At 47.0% G+C, this 20,836-nt stretch overlaps 1 protein-coding gene across 3 annotated transcripts in view; it reads right to left on the bottom strand.

Annotated features, from left to right (window-relative positions):
* TRIM2 (tripartite motif containing 2) overlaps positions 1-20,836 on the bottom strand; it is a 110,145-nt gene that overhangs the window by 75,348 nt on the left and 13,961 nt on the right. Inside the window, exon 1 of one of the 3 annotated variants that reach the window (XM_012726853.1) lies at positions 31-499. The exons of the other annotated variants lie outside the window; for them this stretch is intronic. The gene's annotated coding sequence lies outside the window, so the exon portion shown is untranslated. Of the gene's footprint in view, positions 1-30; positions 500-20,836 lie in introns of those variants that run through there. 3 annotated transcript variants of the gene reach the window in all.

Here is a 20,836-nt window from a genome sequence, read left to right as displayed (position 1 = left end):
CCCCCGCGCCGCAGCCGAACCCCGACTTACTGCGTGCTAGACTGCACTGGCTCCTCGGGGAGAGGCGCGCCGGCCGGGGGCTCAGTCGGCCACTCCGCCGCGGACCCGCCTGCGCCCCCCGCCGCGATCAGGAGGCTCGAGCAGAGCCAGGGAGGCTGCGCGTCGGTCCCCTCGCGCCCCGCGGCCTCGCTGCCCGCCGGCCGTAATCAGAAGGCGAAGCTGCTGTATGGCCCGGCTTTCACGGCGCCGCCGGCGTGAGATCAGGCAGGCGGAGGAAAAGCTGCCTGCTCTCCGGATTCTGCAGGCCGCAAGTCCGTGTGCTCCGCCCTTCGGGGCTCTCGGGTGGGTCATCCGCACTCCGCACTCAGCCCCCGAGCTGGGGGGCAGCCGCTCGCCTCCGGCCGGAGGCAGCGGCAAATCCAGGACCAGGCGGCATTCCCGAGGCCCGCGCGGCAGCTAATCCCCGCACAAAGAGCTTGAAAACAACACGCAAGTTGTGGCCAATTCCAGAAAGATTTCCCAGGGCGATGACTAAAGGTTCTCGTGCGCAGCCCTTCCCCGCCCCCCCCCCCCCGCAAGGGCCAATCGCAGCACAGGGGGGCCCGAAAAAGGGGGTTGGACCGGCTGGCAGGTCTCCTCCAGAAAATGAGTCCTCTTCCCCGCAAACATAAATGCCAACTGTCCCCTCGGGGATGTCACCGGCTTGGCGGGGCTGGGCTGGGAAGGACCGGCCTCCATGCCCAGGCAGTTCCGCGTTGGAAGCGCCTCGAATCCCGAAAGTGAGGGAGGGAAACAATCTCTGCGTTTACTTTAAGGCGATTCCGACAAACAGGCGACAGTGACACCACCTGCGCTGGAAGGGACGAGGGTGACAGCGTCGTGGGGACTTATTTTTTTACTCTGCACAATAAATGGGGAGAGGGAGTCTTGCTCCCTCTTTTCCTCTCTTCTTTCCTTCTAGAATCCTGTGTGAGCGCCTCGGATGTGCCACACTGAGATTAGAAAACTGGAGCAAGCAGAAGCCGCTACTCCCCAGTGCGTCTGCAGACTGGTGTGGGTGAGCTGATACACTGACCAGCAGTCAGTGCATCATCGAGTTGCTGTGAATGCCAAGGGTTAAGGGAGAATGCAGGGTTTCCGACCATGCTGGAAACCAAGGAGGGCTTCCTGCGGAAGCTTGATGCCTGAGTAGGCATCTGGTGGAATACCGGGAAGATGGGAACTCCTGGTCTGCAGGAAGCAGGGCAGAGGGGCAAAGGTGAGAGAGACAGGTGATCCAGGGTGGGAAGGGGTTACCAGGTGCTTAAAAAGTTGGTGAGCAAAGCTGGGAATCACCCATTCCTTTGGCAGCGTGACAGTCATTGAAACGAAGAGGCTAGTGGCCTGTGGAGACCCCACATGCTATGGCTTTACAGCCACCATCCAGGCAAATCCACCAGGGGAAATGTGGTGTAGGAAACTTGTTTGAGCCTTGCCGTTTTTAAGGGGAGCAAAAATCTCAAAATATGTCTTTTTTTTTTAAAGTTTGATTGCCTAGGAGGGTTGGAGGGAGAAAGTTTGTGTAGAAGATATTTGCCTGCAAACTTTTCTCTGTAAGGGCCTTTCCCAGAAAGACCTACTCTCTTTATCTTTTCCAGGTAGAAGGCAGCACTTAAAGTTATATACTTTTGCTCACAGTGTCCTTCTTGGTAAACTCCCCCTAATTGAACTTCGCCTTTTTTCTCCCTGTTTTAGCTAAGCTGTTTAAGCTGGCATGGGAAACAATATCCCTGACAAACGTCTGTGCAAAAATTTTGAACAAAATACTAGCAAGCCAAATTCAACTTATATACCAGAATCAAGTGAGATTCATTCCAGGAAAGCAAGGATGGTTTAATAATGCATACACCAGTTAATGTAAAATATCAAGACAAGGAAAGAAAAAATCATCTGACAATATCAACAGATGTAAAGAAAGAATCTGATAAGGTTCACACCCATTAATGATAAAAATCCTGAATAAGCTGGGTACAGAGGGAATCTACCTCAATATAATAAAGATGAATTATCACAAACCAATGGCCAATATAATATTCGATGGTAAAAAAAATGAAAGTTTTTTTTCTATAAGATCTGGATGGAAACAAGATGCACACTGCTGTCACTTTTATTTAACTCAATTTTAGAGGTTTTGGTCAGAGCTATCAGACAAACACAGAAAATAAAGAAAACCCAAGTAGGTAAAGAAGAAAAGAAACTGCCACTATTTGCCAACTACATGATATTAAATATAGAAGATCCAAAAGATTCCTTCAAAATGTTATTAGAAACAATAAATGAATATAGCAAAGTGGCATGTTACAAAATCAAAATACAAAATCCATATACAATCTATATACAAGTAACAGACAAAGAAGCAAGAGAAATGAAGGCGATGACTTGATTTACAATTATTTCAAAAAGAATTAAACACCAAAGAATCAACCTAACAAAGGAGGTAAAAGACCTACAAGACATTATTAAAGAACTTAGATGGCAAAACAAGGAGAAAAATATCCCATGAATCAATATAATCAACATGACAACTCTGCCTAACATGACATAAGATTTAACGCAATCCCCACCAAAATGCCAGTAATACTTTTCAAAGAATCTAAACAAAAAGCTTGAAATTTGTATGGAAACACAGAAGGCCTTGACGTGTGCCAGCTTTTGCATGGACAGATGTTTTCTTTTCTCTGGGGTGTTTATCTGAGGGTAGAACTGCTCTTAAGTTGCCACAGCAATGTGGGACTTTATGAATGAAGTCAGTTTCTCATCCAATCTTTGCATTTTTCTTAGTAACAAAGACAAAGTTTTGCAAATTTGGAGGATAATAATTGCACAGTAAGCTGAACTGAATTTTGTGCCTGATTTCCTTCATTTTAATTTTTTATTTGGAAATACATTTATGTAGTCTTTGATTTTAAACTTCTCTCTGAACATTTTGGGGATTAAGGCTTGAAACTGGACTGCAGGGCACATCTATGGTATTTGATTTATGGCAGAAAGAGCGGAATTTGGGGTGTAGGAGGGCAATCTCTAGTGCCTTGTGAAATAGTGAAAGAAGGTAAAATTTCATGCAGGAAGTTCTTAGGAACCAGAGAGGAACTGAAGAATATATCTGGGTACCCCAAATCTCAGGTGAATATATTTTCTAGCATATTTTTGTGGTGACTTAGGTTTCATGGTTGCTGTTCCCCAATGCTTTGGGTTTATTTGCCTTTTTTTAAAGATTCACTTATTTATTCAAACAGAACTGGGGTACAGGCCAGAGGTGGAGGGATGGTAGGAGGATTCACCAGAGATAGAGTGGGGAGCACAACAGGCAGATCTAGGAAGTACACTGCTGAGGGGTGCAGCGGGAGGGTCAGGAGAGGTCTTGCCACGCCATGTGGGTCATCTCCGGGGCTGGCGGGGATCGAACTTGAATGGCTGCTGCTGGCTTGCAGTGCTGCATTTTAACCTGTTGCGCCACCAGGGAGGGCCGCTTTGGGTCTATTTGATCTTTGCTGACAGTGTTTAAATCCTACAACCTCCTTCCTGTCCTGAATAGCGACCTTAAACATCTTCGATTAGGAACAGGCTGAAAGAAGCTTGTTTGAAATAGTTGGAAAGAGCATGTGTTCAATCAGCCACGCACTCCAGCAACGCTGAGCACAGGGTCACCCCAGGCACTGCTCGGGGCTCCCAGAGTAACCCGACTGCTCCCCGCCATCAGGAGCCGGTGATTCATCAGGGGTCCAGACAAGCCCAGGGACCTATAATTCAACCTGGTATAAACGCCCAATAAATGAGATAAGAAATTGTTTTGAGGGCTTTAGGGAAGGAGAAATCTCTCTCTTTTCATGTAGTAGGAAAGGCGTTCTGGCCCAGGCAGGGAAGCAGGGCGGAGCTTCTCCTGGGAGAGGAGGGTCTCTCCCCGTGGCCCTTCTCCTGCAGCGCCACAACCCCCCCCCAACACCCCACCACCGTCAGCATCACACAAGCGCGGCTGCGACTTAACACTCAATTTAATAAGGCTAATAAGAGCCATTGTAAAGTCCTGATCACTTCCTATTATAGTAGCCAGGAGAGACTTTATGATAGTGTGCTTGGGCATTTAAAAAAGGTATGCTAGGGCCCTCCCTGGTGGCGCAGCGGGTTAAAGCACTGCACTAAGAATCTAAGGCCACTTCAGCATGAGTTTGATCCCCTTCCGCCCACCCCGGAGGTGACCACATGGCTGGGCAGACCTCTCCTGACCTGCTCCCCTCAGCAGTGTCCTTCGTCTATCTGCCTGTTCTGTTCCCCACTCTGTCTCTGGTGAATCCTCTCACCGCCCCTGCACTTCTGGCCTGTACCCCAGGCCTGTATGAATAAATAAATACATCTTAAAAAAAAAAAAAAGGTATGCAAAATGATGTAAAAATAAACTTTTTAATAAAAAAAAAGACCTAAAATTAAAAAAAAAAAAAAGGTATGCTAAGCTTCATGTTTCAGATGAAATGGAACTAAATGTATTAGAAAACCTGGAAAACCCAGCAAATCATAAAGAACGAAAAGAAATAATCTGTAAACCTACTACCTGTAGATAAATATATTGCCAGACATGTTTAAATATTTGCAACATGAATAAATGACATTACCATATATTGTCTATTTTTTTCTTCATATGTATTTCTATTATATATGAAATTTGGGAAACTACTTTTTCTTTAAGATTTACTTATGCATGCAGAACTGGGGTACCGGCCAGAAGTGCAGGGGCAGTGAGAGAATTCATCAGAGACATAGTAGGCAGTAGAGCAGGAAGATGGAGGAAGTACACTGCAGAGGGGAGTAGGCAGGTCAGGAGAGGTCTGCCGCGCCATGTGGGTCACCTCTGGGGCCGGGGATCTAATTAAGCAGCTGTGGGCCACTTTGCAGTGCTGCACTTTAACCTGTTGTGCCACCAGGGAGGGCTCTGGGACCTGCTTTTAAAAAGCATGTCATATCACTTTTATATGAGTGAAATTATTTGAAAATTCATTTTAGAACAGCTGAGGGTTATTTCCTGTATTTTTTGTAAATTTGCAATTATTAAAATTAACCTTCAATGAAATGGGTAAACACAAATCTCTGTCTACATTTCTATGTTCTAGCCAGAGATTGCTGTGAGTGGAATTAGACAAGGAAAATTCTGTCTGTAATTGCATTACGGAGAGGATGGCAAGACTATAGATAGAAATGAAGTCAAATCAGTCCTAACAAAGGAATGTTGATAAGTCAATCGAAGGACTCAAAGAATCTCATGGTGAGACCATCTGGAGGCAGAAACTACAAGAATTGGGAAATATGCTTCATCCTGTCTAGTCACAGAAGACACAGATTCCCTCTTATTCTGCATCCTTTTAAATAATTTTGTTATGTATCCAGATCCTTAAGGCAGAGGAAGGAGAACTGAGGAAAGTGATACCTGGAGCCCAGGGACTAAGAAATGGAATGGGGATAAACAATTAATTTTAGATCAAATATAAAGTCAGCAGAGGGAAATAAACACTAAAGTAATATTTCAAAACCATTAGAAAGTTAACAAGGAGATTGCCACTGACATCCATTAGAATAAGAGCACATTTTCATGTGTTTCCTTGATAGGGGGACATATTGATCTCCTTGGGCTAATCCATTAGTCATGAAAAAATGATCCTGAGTCTCTGGAGACATTACTCAATGTAGACCTCAGCCATTTCACAGAACCAAAGGCTATTTAAAACCAAAACAGACAGAAAGTGACTCTCTCTGGGGTCTTAATCATTGTTCTCAAGTTCTTGCCAAAAACTCAGTTATCATACCCTACATATTTAAATATGTTCTGCTTTTTGTGTTTCAAATAATCAAACTTACTGGGACAAAACAAAAGAATAAAAACAAGCAAAGAGCTGTTTGTTAGGACTGTATTCCTTGGTTTTCTGGAATGATTGTGATTTCATGTCTAGTCAATTCCTGAATTAGAGATGAAAAAAAAAATTTGTGTTTACCCATTTCATTGAAGGTTAATTTTAATAATTGCAAATTTACAAAAAATACAGGAAATAACCCTCAGCTGTTCTAAAATGAATTTTCAAATAATTTCACTCATATAAAAGGAAGGAATCAGACCTTCCTCATGGTGCAACAGGTTAAAGTGCGGCTCTCTGCTGCCACTGCAGCACAGCACAAGTTCGATTCCCAGGCAGGGAGCTGACCCACATGGCACAGCAGACCTCTCCGGACCCGCCTGCTGCTCCCCTCAGCAGTGCATTTCAGTGGATCTGCCTGTTCTGCTCCCTGCTCTGTCTCTGGTGAATCCTCTCACAGACCCCACCTCTGGCCTGCACCCCAGTTCTTGTAAGCATAAATAAGATATTTTTTTAAAAGGACTCATGAAAAGTACTTCTTTTAAAATCTCTTCTTATCCAGCACATGGAGAAAACAGTGATGTCTGAGTAGTGATCTGATTCTTTATCCTAGCTATCAATGTTTCCTGTCCCTCACTTTTAAAAATAAACTTTTAATAAGTATGAACAAAAACAGAAAGGTGCACAAGGTCACAGTGCAATGAATTGTCACAAAGGAACCAACCAGGTTTCTGTTGGAGAAACAGAACATCAGCAGCATTGCAGGTGCCTCCTACCCAATGTAGTTTTGAGTTAGGTAAATACTTTCATAGAACTCATATTGGTAATAGCAAGCACCCAGAAGCCAAGGTTCATGGACCTAGCCCAGGGCCAGAAGCACATCTCCACTTACCTAGATTTCAGATTCTGGCATCACTTGCACAGAGTTCAGGGACACTCACTAGCATGCAGTGTTATTGCAAAGTCACACGGAAATGTATCCAGACCCTCAAAAACCTCCATACCTATGCCTTCTAAATCCAGTTTTAAAAAACTCTTTCCTGAAGCATTATCAGAGGCATAGCCCCAGATAGATGTCCAGCAGGCTGCGGTCAGCCCTGCCACCTCCTAACCTGCTATATGGGATGAAAATGTCTGCATACTGCTCTCTGCCTCAGTTTCCCCATCTGTTACTGGTCATAAGGTAGGACTGTGCAAAGATTAAATTTATTTAGATTTATAAAGAACTGGGAAAGGCGCCTGTTACATGGTTAGCAGTTCAACAAATGTTAAGTAGTTTCATTATTGTTACAAAAACATTCATCACTGTCTGATTTATAATAGGAACACGTTTTAAAACAAGTGACCAGAAACAGGGGAACAGACACACACTCCTGTGCAGCCACACAGAAGAATTCTAACACCCTGTGGTGGTACAGGGTGGTTAAAGATGCAGACAGCCCACTGGACCAGCTGTGTGAACTTGGACAATATTTTTTTAAAACAGAGCCTCAATTTCCCCATTTGAGAATAGAGACAATAATTAACACCTACCCTGGAGGTTAACTGGCTCATATATATAAAATATCTAGAATAGTCTTCGGTGTACAGTTGGTGCTTATCAGTGTGAGTTTTTCTCAGTAGCCTGACTGCCTGGTGAGGCATCGCTGGCTCCCAGCTTCCCCAGCACCAGCTTCCCAGCCCCTGACCAGGTAGGAAAAGGCAAACAGAATTAATTCCCTTGGAATGAGCAGGGGAGGGGTCCCTAAGCCCCTGGTGCCCCTTGCACGGGCCACATCAGGGAAACGGGAACAGCAGAGCAGAGTTGCTCCGCGCAGCACCAGAACCTTTGACAGAAAGGGAAAAAAGACAGCCCTATCCAGCAAAATCTCCCACCCAGCCACAAACACGTCTCAGTGAGTGAAAGGCGCTGGGTGGTTCCCTAATCCCTGCCTATCTTCTCCTGGAAAGCCCACCGCCCCCTTTCCCCACGCACACTGGGTTTTTCAGAAGTGAAAGAACAGGAGTAGGAAAAGACAGCTTTGCACGTGATGCTCCACAGCAAGAGCTGGAAGCTGCTCCCACGTGACCCCACTCTGCTCCTAAACCTCTCGGGACAGGGGACACAGGCCAGACGGCTTCATTCTTCTGTAGCCGGCATATAATCAGCCCTGGAAGCCCGCATGGCATGAGGCGTTTCTCTGAACCAAGAACTCCAGTTTCTGGCCAGGTCAAGGGCTGTCCAGCCCTATTCCAGCCAGCCCTTCATGGTCAGCCGCTCTGTTCCCCCAAGGCCCCTGCCCCTAGGAGGCTACAGCAGAAGCCTGCGACCCCACCAGGCCCGGGCCCACGGCGTGGGTGCTGTGGAGCCCAGGCAGCGTGGCCTGTGAGCACAAGGAGCCCCCACAGGAGGCTGGTATTCCCGAGAGCCCCAGCCAGGGCTGGCGGCCACCCTCCCCCCCCCCAACCCCTGCCCTCCAGCCGCAGCTCAGACAGCAGGCCCCTGGCTCCTGTCCAGGCTGTGTGCCGGAGGGGGCTGCTTCATTCAGCCACTCTCTTTCCTTGTCATGATTCCAGAAAGGCTTCTGGACCTTGCGGGGTCACTGCTACCTTCTAGGGGTTTTTCCATTTCCTTTACGTAATGGCCGGCATTAATTAATATTCACGCTGTGCCTCCAGTGGCTCCAAACACAGGGAGTGTCCGGAAGACACAAAAGCTGAAGTCACCACGGGTCCATTTAAAGGGGCCACATTTCTAAGAAAGCACTGTTGGTATGTTTTTGTTAAATATGGTCTTAAGATAGAGCCATCCCGGAGGAGTCCAAGGGAAGACTCCTACAGGCTGAGGGGACCAGTTCTTGTTTCGCGGTCCATGACGCCAAAGTTGCTGCGAGGCAGAGCTGGGCCAGTGGCGTCCACTATGCTGGGCATCCTGGAGATGCCGGGTTGCCCGGTGGCAGGCAGCGCTGGAGGGTCAGAGAGGGCAATGGCCTTGCAGGCTGGCCTCACACTGGCCCTTTGCAGCTGGCAAGGCTATTTTGCAATGTTTTTGCTTCAAACTCCTATATTTGAAATCAAATCACCCAATCTTGCAACTAGGAAGACTATATGGAGCTGAAACTGCCTTGGAAAGTACACGAGTGCTCTTATGGCCTGTGGGTCTGAGGGCAATGACAGCATCAAGGTTCAGTGTAAACTCTTTCACGATTCTGGAGAACAAAGAAGTGGGTGAGTAGCCAGTGACAGCTTGCTCCTTGAAGGGTCCCGTGGGATCTCAGGATGCATTTAGCTCCCTAACACATCGAAGGCTACACTGGGAAACGCCTGCCTGCCCTGATGACCTTGATACCTGGCCCTGTCCCTGCCACAGATGCAAAGGTCTTCCAAGGTCTTCCTCCTGCGGCCCTCGAGGACAGAGGGCACCTTCCGTGCTGCTTCTAGAGCCTCTTGTCAGGAAGCATAGCTGACCTTTGTCCAGGCAGAGCTTAACCCTCTGGCTCCTTGTGGTTTCCAGAGTTGCAAAGCCAAGTGGGCCTTTCCTTTGGTTTTCACCTGTCAGGTTTGCTCCTAGGAAGAGTGGGCTGAGAGTGGCCAAGCATATCTGGCCATTAGCAAGCTACAGACCAGGAAATGCTCTCCTTGGAGGCTGAGTAGGGCTGCAGGCATGAGAAGGGGGCTCTTCCCACAGGTGCTCACCTGAATGGCTCCAGGGCCTCCCCAGGGACCGAGTCCCAATCTCCATTTCTGCTTTACCTTCCTTCTATTTTGATGGGCCCTTTTGACATCCTGGTTGGCATAACAGTGTGCTTGTTAAGTGTGGGTGATAGTGTGTAGTAAGTGTGGGTGTGCCTCATTTCAAAATGTAAGTGGGAAGCGAAGACAGGATGGTCAGGGCTTGGCCAAGTCACCCAAGTTGGGATTCCACTGCTGGAGGTCGTGGGAGGTTGTGGGAAACCAGGAAACTCTGGTCCTTAGCCAGAGCCCCGTGCTGGTGCTTAACCAGAGCCCCGTGCTGATCAGAGAAGTGGAGGATTGTTTTGCCACACTGCTTCTTCTGGGGATCCCCTAGATGTCACAGCAAAGCAGACAGGACGCAGCAGACTTGGTGCTTAGGGCTGCTGTTGAGTGCTGGCGGCAGCCAAATAAAAGAATTCAGGGCCCCTCCTAGTGGTGCAACAGGTTAAAGCATCGCACCATCAAGATCTCACAGCCACTGTAACACAAGTTCGATCCCTGGCCAGGGAGGTGACCCACATGGCATGGCAGACCTCTCCTGAACAGTATATTTCAATCCATCTGCCTGTTCTGCTCCCCACTGTCTCCGGTGAATCCTCTCACACCCTGCACCTCTGGCCTGTACCCCAGTTCCGTATGCATAATAAATAAATCTTAAAAAAGAAAACAAAACGAGTTTAGACGGTGGATCCTTGGAAAGCCTAGGTTTGAACTGCCCGGGCGCACTTCAGAGTTTCTCCCCACAATTAGTTGTTGGCCCTCCACACTCTCGGGTCCACATTCGCGGACTCAGCCAACCTCAGGGGTCGATGGAGGTGGGCCCTGAAACCAGTTTCCCAAGGATCCCAAAGGAGACTAGTTACGCCTGAGGGGGGCCAAAAGTTGGCCTCATATTGTTGACTGTGGTGGTCACGGCCGCTAGCCTCAAGTTCAGGGGTCAACTGTATTTACAGAGTGCCAAGGAGCGGGCGACGAACTTCACTCGTTACCCCGAGTGCTCACGGTGACCCAGTGAGACAGACACTTACATCTCGGTGAGGGAGCAGACACTTCGGCACCTCGCCCAACCTTACTCCAGCAAACCACAAAGGTGAACCGGGTTCGTCAGAAGCAAAGCTCTTAATTACCACTCTGGTGTTGTTCAGTTTTTGCTGCTGTGTGTGTGTGGTCCCTTTTGAGGCATTGCATGAGACCGCACAGGCCCGCCGGTATGGCAGCGACAGAGTCCAAGTGCCTCCTGTCTGCTGCCGTCCCAGCTGCCAATAAGCTTGCACCTGCAGGAGGTGACATTTTGGTGGCAGTGACGAGATGGGCTCTTGCGAGTCTCTTCCATGGGGAAGCTCATTTCATAACACAAGTATACTTTCCCAGCAGTTCACATTTCAGGTCACTTGCTAGCTGTGTGACCTTGTGCAAGTTACTTAACCTCTCTGGGTGCCAGTTCCCTTTTCTGTGATAAAAGGACAATTACACTACTTCAAAGGGGGTCATGAGGTCTGAGTGAGATCGTGCATATAAAGACCTGGCAGACAGGAAGAGCGCAGCAGATGACAGTTATTATTACCACCAGGATTTGCTGTTGTCATGATATTTAATTGATACGTACTTGTTTCTCTGGTTTCGTAAGCACATGGAAATAGTACTCAGAATTTAAAATGTCTAGGATATTTTTGATTGCAAATCTCCTATTTTAGCATTAGTTTATATAAAAGATGTATCTGAAAATTATGCTGTAGCTGAAACTCCAGAAGCCCCGGTACACACCAGCGTGGCAGCAAAAGAAGCCGGGGGAGCCGCCACGCCACTGTGCAGGCGGGGAGTGTGTGTGGGTGGGGGTGCTATCTGTTCTTTGGAAAGAAAGGCAAGTTTGTAGGGCTTGGGGCAGCCCCAAGGGCAGAGATGCTGCAGCTGGTCCTTTCCCTCCTGAGATAGCCCTGCAGGAGCCCGCAGTCCTGTTCCTCCACAAGCCCCTCCCTGGCACCCACCACCCAGTGCAGGACTCACCTGTCACTCACAGCACCCTCGGGCTCACTTAGAAACCTCCTGGGCTTCCTTCCATCGCCCTGAAACACTCACTTCAGAAATAACCTTTGCATCTGCTTCCACTCCTCCACGAGTCCCCCAAATGCGTTGTCCTTAAAGGCTGCATGTGGAGATAATACAGATTCTGGGGCCTAGAGAGGTGTGGTAAAGCCTGGATGTGTCCAAGCTGCATGATTCACTGTTAGTTTTATCCAACACATGAAACCACATTCTTCCGGTTTCTGGACTTTTGTCACATCGATGCCCAGGTGAGCTCTGACATCTCTCCTTGAGGCTCATGGGGAAGGAGAGGCCAGGAAACTCTCATCAAAGCTGCTGTCCTGGTTTTCTGTTGGCAGGAGGCAGGAGATCCCTGAGCAACTGGGGCTTCAGTCCCCACTTGCAGTGCTTAGGGGAGCACCCCCCACCTGCTGTGCCCTTGTGCTCTGAAAGGGTTTTACTGGCCACCAAATGGAGCCTCCAAGCTGATGAAAGCAGGCACCAAAGACCAGCTAGTCCCTGGGCGGTTTTCGACCCTCACTCATTCACATGCCCAGAAAGCATAAAGAACCCCAGGTGGGCTGGCTCAGCCATTTCAGTTTCACCCCCATCCCATAGGGTCCCCTGCCTCCACTGATGTCCCTCTTGGGTAGTCAGGACAAATGTTCTCTCCGGGGTCCTCTGTCATTCCCGAGCCCCACTGCAGACAGCCAGAGTACCTTTGAGCATTTTATGGGGCTGTAAACTTTATCGCCTGCCGGCTCCCAACCCCTCTCCCTCACTTGTGAACAAAGCAATTTATGACAGGCAGGACTACTACGGTTTGCCCTTTGAAAATGCCAGCAGTTACCAGAACCTTTCAGACCTGCCGACTGAGTTACAGGGCTGCCAGCTGGCTTCCTGGAAGCCCAAAGCGGCAGAGCTGAACGAACTGGGAACAGCTCAGTTAGAGAACAGAACAGCAGCAGAGTCTCGCATATCACTGAGGTGGCCTCCCCCTTTCCTTACAGTGTCACCCCCAGCGTGGGGGCCTATGCATCTCCCAGATTTTTTGCTTCCCTGTTCTTTCCTTGCTTAGACTGACAGGCGTCACTCACTCTGAGCTTGACCAGCAAGTCCCAGGGAACTGAGCTCCCGTCTTTAGCAAGCACCAAGCTAGATCCATGAAAAGCCAGAATTCGATCATAACCAGCGTCTCCCCAACAGTACCCAGACAAAAAGCATCAGCACACCCTGCAAAGCGTCCTTACCCGGGATCCATAGCGTCAGAGTCAGGCCCTGGCCTCCTCGGACGTGGATTCAGCTCCCTGCCATCCGCAGACAGTTGGGTCCATTCTAGTCTTGCAAAAACATCCACAGCCAGTTGGCACAAGCCAAGGGGCGGGGCTGCAGTGGCGGGACAGAGGGCGCCAATGACCAGCCTCTGGGACTATGAGTTTCCTTCTCAAGTAGGGGAGCGGGGGTGAAGAGTGCGCAGGGGAGGACTGCGTCTTTATCATCACGCCCAGCAAGCAGCACAAAAGGGGCCAAGTTGAAAAGTTTACTCACTGCTTGCAGAAGACCAACTGCCTGGCGGAGCCGCATGAGTGACTCACGTGTGAAAGTGCGCTCCAGCTGCTCGGGCTGGAGCTGCCTGGGTCCATGCACACCCCGAGTTTTTCCAGTATCATCAATCATTCTGCCTATAAAGAGTATGAGCTTCTTTTTTCAATCGTTTCACGTCTAAGGCCCAGACTTAGTAGCACACACACCATGCGTAGTGCCTGTGTGGTAGAATATTGGCACAGGAACCGGCTGGCAGGTGACTCGCCTGCAACCAGCAGGAAGCACAATATCAATAAGCACTGTACTTTCTCTTCCCTGTTACTCTGTTCATTATTTCATTGTTTTAAAACTTAACTAAACATGAAGAAAATTAGTTAAAATGTTATTACTACGGCCCTCCCTGGTGGCGCAGTGGGTTAGAGCACAGCACTAAGAAGCTTAAGCCACTTCCGCATGAGTTCGATTCCCGCCTGCCCCGGAGGTGACCACATGGCGTGGCAGACCTCTCCTGACCCTCCGGCTGCTCCCCTCAGCAGTGTACTTCATCGATCTGCCTGATCTGCTCCCCGCTCTGTCTCTGGTGAATCCTCTCACCCTCCGCATCTCTGGCCTGTACCCCAGTTCTGTATGAATAAATAAATAAATCTTTAAAAAATTTTTATTACTACCCATGTTCATAGCAACATTCTTTGTGATAACCAAAATGTGGAAACAACCAAATTCCCTCAAATTGCATTATCTGCAGCCAAAGGAATAGAATTTGGTCACAGAAAGGAATGAAGTCATGGTGTGGTTCACAAACATATGGACAAACCTCAAAAACATGCCAAAATGGAAGAAAGTGCACAAATGATTGCATATTAAATGATTCCATTTTAATGAAATATCCAGAATAAACCCACAGAGTTAGCGTGCAGGTTGGTGACCGGCAGGGGCTGGGGGTGCGGAAACTGCTCAAGGGGTACAGAGCTTTACCTTGGCACTAAAGAGAACCAATGCTTGAGCCAGATTGCAAACGCTCTCCATGCCACTGAATTGCTCCCTGAAAGACGGTCAACATTTTTTTTTAAACTGTGACATTTTCTGAGTTCAACAGGAAGCTTTTTTGAACGATCATCCCACAAGCTTATTGGGGGTGGGGGAAACTGTAAAAGATTTATCCTTCAACCCATCCATGTGGTCCTTCAGCCATTCATTCAAGTTGTATATTGTTCAGAAGCTAGTAAGCCCTAGACCGCTGGGTACAGAGACTCACAAGCACCCTCTATCCAGGTGAGAAGGCACAGGACAGTCTACTGGGGACAGCAAAGTGGCCGGAAGGGAGGGTGCGTCATGTCAGTGGTTGTTACATGCAAGACTATCTCACGCTTGATCTCACTATCAAAATCACTTGGAGTGGTGGGGGACAAGAATTACTATTCCTACTCTACAGACAAAGAAAGAAAATCAGAGAGTAACTAACTTGCCAAAGTCCATAGGCAAGAAAGCCAGGCTCTTTGCTTCCCAGTGCAAAAGCAAAATAAAGAAACCACCAAAATGCAGTACGAAGCATCTGGATGTCAGGAAGAGCAGTGGAGCGCTCTTCCTAGTGAAATGAACACATTTAAACAGGGAAAGAACAAAGTCGGTAATCAAACTTTCATTTTGAGAAAACAACCAGAAATTGAGGGGTTTTCTGAGTCATAAGACCAGACACCCTCATTTTTCAGATGGGAAATGTAATGCCTGCAAAATTAAATGACTTGCCCAGGGCTACACGGCACTAGTAGCAGAACCAAGGTCTGACTGGAAGCCCCTCAGGCCCTCCCTCGTGGCGCAAGGGGTTAAAGCGCAGCACCATGAAGCTGTCCGCAGCCACTGCAGCATGAGTTCCATTTCCGGCCAGGGAGCTGACCCACGTGGCACCACAGACCTCTCCTGTCTCACCCACTGCTCCCCTTAGCAGTGGATTTCAGCCAACCTGCCTGTTCTGCTCCCCACTCTGTCTCTGGTGAGTCCTCTCACCCCCTGCACTTCTGGCCTGTACCCCAGTTCTTATATGCATAAATAAATAAATCTTTAAAAAAAAAATTCAACTCTCTTAACTCCTAGTCCAGAGTTCTTTCTAGCACACCACACCACATGCACATACAACTCAGAAACAGATTCCAAGTTAATCTTTGACTAAGTAGAGTCAAATTTCCACCTTGCCACAGTAGACATAATTCTACTCTCTATAACATTTCAAGTGTAATGACTTACAGAATGTTTGACTTTCTCAATGGGCTTGCCATGTCTTTCATCACACATTTGGTAAAAACCAACAAGTGATGAGAGGCCCACCAGTATAACCTGAGAAGGCCTACATTTGGATTCTGTTCATTTTAACACAGGTAAGCCTCTTAGAGGGTTGAAACAGGAAATGGACTGAGAACAAGGAGGATGAGACGGTGGCTCTGAAAACACAGAAAAGAACACTCTGCTAGCAATTTCCTCACGAAAAGGCAGCTGCATGGGCCTGAGCTCTCTGACAAAGCTGTTCCACACAGGCCTGAGGTCTTTTTCTTTCCTGACCATACTCCATGGCATCAGACTATTTCTGTTACTAACAATAATACACACAATAATTACAGAGGCAGAGGTCTATTCTTTTATAAGATTGGGGGGAGGGGAATGGTGTCACTACTTTCTAAATTTCAATTCATTAGATTATGCAATTCAGAAAATTACTATGTGTCTTTTGAGGATGCTCATCATCTAATTAAACTCTTACCCTGGATTCCAAACAGCCACCTCTTAGCCACCCACCTCTTGGCAACCTGAAACTTCAATTACCCATAGCAGAGTCTAATCCAGTCTTTCTAAAGAGTTGAAGTCCCAATTACCTGACTTAATTCAACAACCTACAATACCCTATCAACATACAAAACACTGTGCTAAAGGTATAGTCTACTGCTATTTTTAAAAATGATACAGACATAATTGGCATGTGGAAGGTCGTGTAAGAAGACAGTTAATGGAACTGAGTAATTATCAGAGATCCCGTGGAAATATCTAGATGAATGGTCAGATCCACTAAGTCTCCTCAGGTGATTCTGGAAACTACATTTTTCCAAGCCCGAGTTACCTATTTTTGGATTCTTCCAATTTATTTTATATTAATATAATAGTTTAGTTTTACATCATTTTGTGCCTTTTTCCATCTCAGTAGAGTCTTCCATTTTTAAAGAAAATAAAAGGGATGCTGAGGACTTCTGGCTTAATAAAGAGGTGAAACTAAAGATGTAACCATCAGGGACACTGGAGAGCTGTGTAAAGGGAAGGAATTTCTTGATTTTGACAAGTCTCTTGCTTTCTTCTGCTTAATTGTTCCACGATATATTTTAAATTACAGGTAAAAATCACTCACTCTTGGCCCTCCCTGGTTGGAGCGCAGCACTGCAAGCTAGCTGCAGCCTCCTCCGTGTGAACTAGATACTAGATCCCACGCCTGGGAGCTGACCCACAGGGCGCGGCAGACCTCTCCTGACCTCTCCTGACCCATCCACTGCTCTCCTCAGCAGTGTACTTCTTCAGTTTCCCTGTTCTGTACCCCTCGGTCTCTGATGAGTCCTCTTGCTGCCTCTGCACCTCTGGACTGTACCCCCGTTCTGTGTGCATACATAAATAAATCTTAAAAAAAAAAAAAACCTAGCATGGAGAATCAATTTGAAAAAAAGAAATCACTCTTAGGTCAGCCGCAACCTGATAAAGAGGTGAAAAGTTCTGAACACATTCCATTCAACATCCTCAAATGCATTTATTCTTTGTAGGTGGGGATAATTAACAGCTAACTATGCAGAGGCTCCTCCCTCATTATATGTATGAGTTCTCTGTACTTCACTGAGAAGTGGCAGAGCTTAAAGTCAGGCTTTATATGAGGCTGAGTCATGAAGAGGACTCTGTGAACCACAGTTTAATATGTTTTTTGGAATAAACTTTTGTTTTGCCAACCATCCTGATGGATTTTTACAAGCCTCCTGTAGTCATCTGCTCTATTCTCAATGACCAAACACCACATTGCAAAGTGATGTCTAAAGTCAAGCTTGTTGCCATGGAAAAGAGCAGCGGGTTGACTTCCACCGTGGGTTGAGCGATGGCCTGTTTGCCCATCACCCAGTCCATGGAGCTAACCCTGGCAAGCTTCCACAAAAGATTTCTAGTTAGTGAAGGAGGGAATTTGCTTAAAATCTAATTGAGACTTAATCCTAGAATTAATTAATCCAGAATGAATTAATTTAATTAGTTAACCATAGAATTAATCCTATTATAACCCTAGGATCTATAATAAGGGGCGATTCTAGATCTAAGAATAATTCAATGTTTTCACCAATAACCCAAATGATGGAAGAAAATGCATTAACTTTGAAGAAGCTACAAACCGAGTCATCCCTTTAGAAGTGGGAAAAAAACTCAGTCACAGTGACAATAACGTGTGTAACATCTGCACTGCTGTGAGAGCACTGACATATATTAACTCAGGTGGTCCCCAACCAACCCCCGTCGGTACTTGGTGATTTTACAGACGAGGAAACAGAGGCTTTGAAAAGTCAATGTTCGTCCATCTAGAAAGTAGTAGATGTCAAATATCAAGAGAATAAAATTCTACCTGGATTAATTCAGGAAAGGAAAAATAGCAGATTAACCATGGCCTAGAACTAGGGGTAGTAAGGAATGAAAATCCCCAGGGGGGCCCTCCTTGGTGGCGCAGCGGGTTAAAGCACAGCACTGAGAAGCTTAAGCCATTTCCGCATAAGTTCGATCCCGCCTGCCCCAGAGGTGACCACATGGCACAGCAGACCTCTCCTGACCCGCCCGCTGCTCCCCTCAGCAGTGTACTTCCGTCGATCTGCCTGTTCTGTTCCCCACTCTGTCTCTGGTGGATGCTTTCACCCACCGCATCTCTGGCCTGGACCCCAGTTCTGTACGAATAAATAAATAAACCTTAAAAAAAAAAAAAAAGAAAGAAAATCCCGAGGGGCCTGTGTTAGTTGGCTGGAGCTGCTGCAACATGCGAGTCTGAGCTGACACCAACAGAAATGTGTTCTCTCGCAGTTTGGAGGCCAGAAGTCTGAACATCAGGTGTTGGCAAAATTGGTTCCCTTTGGGAGACCCCCCGCCCACCCCCAGAGAATCTGTTCCATGCCTCTCTTCTAGCTCCTGGCAGCTGTAGCAACTCTTGGCATCCTTGGCTTGTAGCGGCATCCCCGTCTCTGCGTTCCCTCCATGTCTGTGTTCTTTCAAGCCTCTTATGAGGAGTTTTGTCATCACCCTAATCCAGGATGATCTCATTTTGAGATTCTCACTTTAATTACAACTGCAAAGACTCTTTTTTCCAAATCCATCTTCATTTGCTTAAACCGTTGACCCAACGTTGGCCATTTGTTCCTGAATCCAGATGTGGGACAACAGTGGGAGGCTGATTCGGGCTTCTTGTGAGCTCTTGCAAGAGCCTGGGCGTCTCTCCACGTGGGCCTGGCCCCCAGACCCTGCTTTCCCTTGCACAATCCTCTTTATTTCTTGTGCCACTTCCAAGTGTTCCACTTCAACTCCCCTAACTTGGATGTGATCCACTGCCTCTCCAACATCCACTCCATTCACCTTGCCCAGAAAGCATTCTGTGCTTGGCCCCAGCCCAACTCTGCCCAATCTTGTGTTTCTGCCAAATCTCTTTCAGTAATTTAATAAAGGAAGGAGTGTTTGAAAGCACAGACCCTGGGACAGGCTGCCACATACCAGCTGAGACTCGAGCTGTGCCTCTGCCTCCCATCCACAATGTGGTGACACTCTTGCCCTGCATCCAGGTGATGCGCTAGAGATGTCAAGATCGTTAGAACAATGTTCAGTGTACATTTCTCTCAAAATGGAAGAAAACAGATGTTCCAGTGCTCTTCCTCACCACGAAGAATTCTTGCATTCATAGAGCTGCTCGTATAAGATCATTTCTCGAGGCACTCTCTGTAGCAGGAACTCTTCTAAGAGCTGGAGAACATAACACACACATGTATATGCTGCTGGGGGAGGCAGCCACACTCCTACTGCCAGACCGTGTTTGTGAAGTGACGTGGGGAAAGAGAAACCACCTAAAGGGTGACTGGGAATGTCCGAGGGTGGGTTTGAGAGGACTGCATCGGACCCAGAAGAAGGTGGCCCCTGAGAGAAGACCTGCACAGCTCGGGGGGGTCTGCCGAGGGGCTGTCTGGGGAAAGGACACCCCTGGCCATGGAAATAACAGCTGAATAGGCCTGCAGGCCCCAGATACCTCCCACTCAGTAGGTTGGCTGGTCACAGTGGATGTGATTGTGGGCACAATAGGCAGAATTTACATTAATTTTATTTGCTCTTGAAAACCTCTTAACATGGATATTTCCCCTCAGTGTTTAGAGATTGAGACTTTGTGACGTTAAAGCCTCAATGCTTTTTACTTATTTATTTAACATTTTTTATTGAAGTTACATTGCACGGTAACATTACACGTGTCATGTGTGCATCACTGAGAAGCAACATGTGTATAGATGACATTAAGTTCATCACAAAAGTTCAATTCTGTCTTCGTGCCACTGTCTCCTTTGTCTGGTTTGCCCACGCTCCTTCTCTGCCCTTCTGGAAACCACCAATTGGTCTTAAGAGTTCAAAAGTTTACTTCTGTTTTATTTAGTCGACCTGTTTGCTTTTCTATTTACCACTGTTACACAAAAATAGGGAGAGCAGGGCCTCCCTGGTGGTGCTAGGGGTTAAGTATCAGCAGTATGAAGCTCTCTACAGCCATTGCAGCACAAGTTCGATCCCCACCAGGGAGCTGACCCACACGGCACAGCAGACCTCTTGTCCACTGCTCCCCTCAGCAGTGTGCTTCAGTTGATCTGCCTGTTCTGCTCCCCACTCTGTCGCTGGTGAATCCTCTCACCGTCTGCACCTCTGGCCTGTACCTCAGTTCTTGTATGCATAAATAAAAAAAAATCCTTTTTAAAAATAGGAAGAGCAAGCTCAAAATATTGTTCTTCATGTTCTTCATAACTACTAACATATTTACTAGTTATTGCAGTTTCAATCTCTTCCAAAAGTCTAATCCTCAACCAATTAATCTGGAGTTTCTTAAGCAGCACCAGAAAGGTCATCTGCAATGATAAGGCTCCTGGCTTTCCTGGCAGGAAGGTGACTTTGCCTGAAATAATCTTTTCTTTTGTTAATAACCTTGTCCCACCCTCTTTTTGTCTACAGTTACCCTCCACTTTGCCTAACCCCACACAGTATTAATGCGGGTGCTACCTGATCCACAGGTCATTTAATAAAGTCAATTACATCTCTACATGTGTGAATTTTGGTTTATAACACCACATGTGAATGAAATTAAATGACTAGAAACTATATATATATGTTTATACACACACACACTGCATGTTCTTTACTCTTCATCTGTCAGTGGGCACCACTTAGGTTGTTTCTAACTGTTGGTTATTGTAAACAATGCAACAATATACATGAGGGTGCGCATATCTCTGAATTAGTATTTCTATGTTTTCTCGGTAAATTCCAACAGTGGACTAAATGGATCATATGGAACTTCTACTTTTTTTTTTTTTAAAGATTTTATTTTTTATTTGTACATACAGAACTGGGGTACAGGCCAGAGGCTCAGGGGCGGTGAGAGGCTTCACCAG

Source organism: Condylura cristata, unplaced genomic scaffold (assembly GCF_000260355.1).
Source record: "Condylura cristata isolate star-nosed mole 26May11 unplaced genomic scaffold, ConCri1.0 scaffold00018, whole genome shotgun sequence".
NCBI classification, from domain to species: Eukaryota; Metazoa; Chordata; class Mammalia; order Eulipotyphla; family Talpidae; genus Condylura; species Condylura cristata.
The sequence above is the reverse complement of the archived record's forward strand: the minus strand, read 5'-3'. Positions and strand labels throughout refer to the sequence as shown.